Genomic DNA, 3656 nt, shown 5'->3' with positions numbered 1-3656 from the left:
CGGTCAGGGAGTGCTTTACCCAACCAGATAAGAATTTACCTGGTCAGAAAGTGATTTATCTGACCAGATATGAATTTACATGGTCAGGAAATGATTTACCTGACCATATATGAAGTTACTTGGTCAAAAAGTGATTTACCTGACCAGATATGAATTTGCCTGACCAGGGAGTATTTTACCCGACCAGATAAGAATTTACTTGGTCAGGGAGTACTTAATCTTTGTGGAAAAGGAGCTTTTGGGATGGAAGGAAGGATTTGAGCATCATCTTTTGAAAGGTCATTTGTGTTGGAACTTTGAGGTTGGCTTTGGTCTTTTTCAACTTGAGGTGTGTAATCGGGTTTGACAATTTGTTTTCCGGACCTAAGAGTTGAGATAGACTTAGCTTCTTCTTTATGACTAGGAATTCCTATTTCATATTGGCCTTTAGGATTTGGGATGGGTTGGCTAGGAAATCTTCCTTTTTCTCTCTCGGTTACAGCATTAGCAAGTTGACCCAATTGTGTCTCGAGTTTGGCAATGGATTGAGACTGATTTTGTAAGATTTGTTGGGTGGATTGCATGAATTGTTGTAAGGTGTCTTCTAAGGAAGGTTTTCTTTGTGGAGGGTAAGGTTGACTTGGTTGGGCATGATTTGGATTTGGCATGTGGAATTGGTTTCCTTGATTCATTTGTGGTTGATTTTGTCTCCATGAAAAATTAGGATGGTTTCTCCAATTTGGATTGTATGTGTTGGAAAATGGGCTATCAGAAGAAGGTTTTCCATATGAATGTAAAGCATTAGCCTCTTCAGAAAATGTTTCAACAAAAGAAGGACATGATTGAGCATTATGACATGAACTAGCACATAAAGAACAAACATCTTTTTTAGGTTGCACATGAGAATTCATAGATTGACTTATTACTAAGGCGTCTACTTTTCTTGCTAACTTTTCAAATGATGTTCTTAAATCACTTTCTTCTTTTATTTCATATTTTCCCTCTCTTTTTGGTGAAGGGTTGGCTCTAGACCTAGGCTCAGAATAATTCCATTGTTGTGAATTAACAGACAATTCTTCAAGAGCGTCCCAAGCCTCTTGCCCTTGCAATTTTAAAAAATTTCCAGTATGGATAGATTGAATCATTTGTCGGTTTGAAGGGGTTAAACCATCATAAAAATATTTTACAAGTCTCCATTTTTCAAAACCATGGTGGGGACATTTTAATAATAAATCTTTAAATCTTTCCCAACATTCATAAAATTCTTCGTTATCTTTTTGATAAAATTCAGAGATTTCTCTTCTTAAACTATCAGTTTTGGACATGGGGAAAAATTTAGCAAGAAATTTATTAAAAAGTTGATCCCAAGTAGTTATGGTTCCAGTTGGAAGTGAGTTTAACCAAGCTTTGACTCTATCTTTTAAAGAAAAAGGAAACAACCTAAGTTTAACCGACTCATCTGAAAAATTTTGAAAACGAAAGGTTGAGCAAATTTCCAAAAAATCTTTCACATACATGTATGGATCCTCTCTTTCTAAACCATAAAATGATGGTAACAATTGAATGATTGATGGTTTAAGTTCAAAATGAGTGGCATTAGTAGTGGGCAAAACAATGCATGATTGAGCATTAGATGAAATAGGTGAAAAGTATTCAAGAAGAGTTTTTTCTTGCACAATATTAGGTTCTTGTTCCATTATGCTTAAATTTTCAAAAACACTTTCAATTTCACGTAAAGACACTAATTTTTTCACCAAACGATTTTTTGAATTACGATGCCACTGATGCATACAATGTCACAAATTTCACCAAGTAACACAAACAATCACAAGAAAACAAATTTCTGATGTGGAAGATCAGTTAGAACCGCAACCACAGAGCATACTTATAACAAGAAGAGATTATAATATTTATATATATTTTTTTGTTATGATTTTTATGATTTTTTTGTTTTTTTTTTTGTTTAACTTGTTCCCAGGCCTATTTGATTCCACTTACTCACAACTTAATAACAACTCCCCGAGGTTAATTAATAAGCGTGGATGAGAACTTTGTCAAATTTCCTTTAAGCAAAAATTGCTTATGTTGAAAGAACAAGCTTTGTTTTTTTTTTTTGTTTTTTTTTTCAAGTATTTTCTTAAACAATAAAATTACAACTAACTAAATGCGATAATTAAGAGAAAAAATGACAATAGCAATAGTAAATAGTTATATAAAAATTAGGAGGCACTAATGCCATCAACTAAACGATAAACAAAAAATAAAAATTAGGAGGCACTAATGCCATCAACCAACACTAATAATAATAATAATAATAATAATAATAATAATAATAATAATAATGATAATAATAATAAAACTTAGGAGGCACTAATGCCATCAACTAAGATGAAAAAAATAAAATAAAATAAAAGCTAGGAGGCACTAATGCCATCACTAGAAAAGATAGATTGCTCAAGTATGTAGGAGGCAAAAATTTCACTCAACTATCAAGTATTTAGGAGGCACAAATGCACTCAACTAAAAAAATATATATATAAAAAGTAAAAGAAAAAGAAAAAGGGTTAGGAGGCACTAAATGCCATCAACTACCAAGATATATATATATATAATATAATATATAACAATATAAATAAATATATGTATAACTTTCTTTTTTTATTTTTCGATTTTTACTCTTTTTTTTCGATTTTTTTTTATAGATATATATATATATATTTTTAAAGATAATTGTGCAAATAAAAAAAAATAACTAGTAGAAGAATGTTACTTACCTTGTAGAAAGACCGTTTCTTTCTTGCAACTCCCCGGCAACGGCGCCAAAAACTTGTTGGACCCAAAACGGGTATGTTTTAAAAATTTATACTCGCAAGTGCACGAATCATTTTGGAATATAATGTTCATGTAAGTACGAGGTCGAACCCATGGGAGTTGACTAACATCAAAAGAAACTATTTCAAACAAAGCAAGAATATTCTAACCTAGTTCCAAATATTTGATGAGATTTTGTTGTAGAAAAATAAAAGACAAGTAATAAAAATATTAATGATTAAATAGAAAAATGGTTTTCAAATGATATAGGTAAAATAAGATTATTAAGATATTAGAATCCACAAAATGCAAGTTCAATAGTATTTATAAGTATATTGATTCCCAAGTTTAGATATAGTTGAAATAAATCACACTATATTTTTTTTCAAAATACATATTCTATTCAAGCACAAGTTACTTTCAAAAAGGTAGGATTTTTCTTCACTTATATAAGATATAATTTCTAAGCATTAGTTGTGTTACAACCTAATGAAACTACAAAAAATCAAAGAGATTATGTTTAGGCAAAATATGATACTTATGCTCTAAGAATTAGATGTGAACAATTTAATGAAAAACATTTAATCAAAGAATATCATATTTTTGCATAATGAAGAACTAAGTGTAATATGCTTTAACACTCAATAATAGATGAAAAATGCATATCCTTGATAGACTAATCCATAAACAATGTTACACAAATGGGAAATCAACATACAATAAAAAATACTATCTAGTTACATTTTGCTTCATCATCATCTTAATAACCTTTGAAAAAGATTAGAAGCTCATAACTAGATAAAAATTACAAAATAACATACTTGACATGCTCTTCAAAAGATAAAAATGGTAGAGAGAAACTAGTG

General features: G+C 30.3%; 1 non-coding gene across 1 annotated transcript; it reads left to right on the top strand.

Annotated features, from left to right (window-relative positions):
• Positions 1 to 1182: 1182 nt before the first annotated feature.
• On the top strand, positions 1183 to 1289 carry LOC133813656 (small nucleolar RNA R71). Its single transcript, XR_009884663.1, has one exon. It is a non-coding gene; the product is annotated as a small nucleolar RNA R71 (small nucleolar RNA).
• Positions 1290 to 3656: the final 2367 nt, after the last annotated feature.

This window comes from Humulus lupulus, chromosome 1, assembly GCF_963169125.1.
Source record: "Humulus lupulus chromosome 1, drHumLupu1.1, whole genome shotgun sequence".
NCBI classification, from domain to species: domain Eukaryota; kingdom Viridiplantae; phylum Streptophyta; class Magnoliopsida; order Rosales; family Cannabaceae; genus Humulus; species Humulus lupulus.
This window is presented reverse-complemented; position numbering and strand designations above follow the sequence as displayed.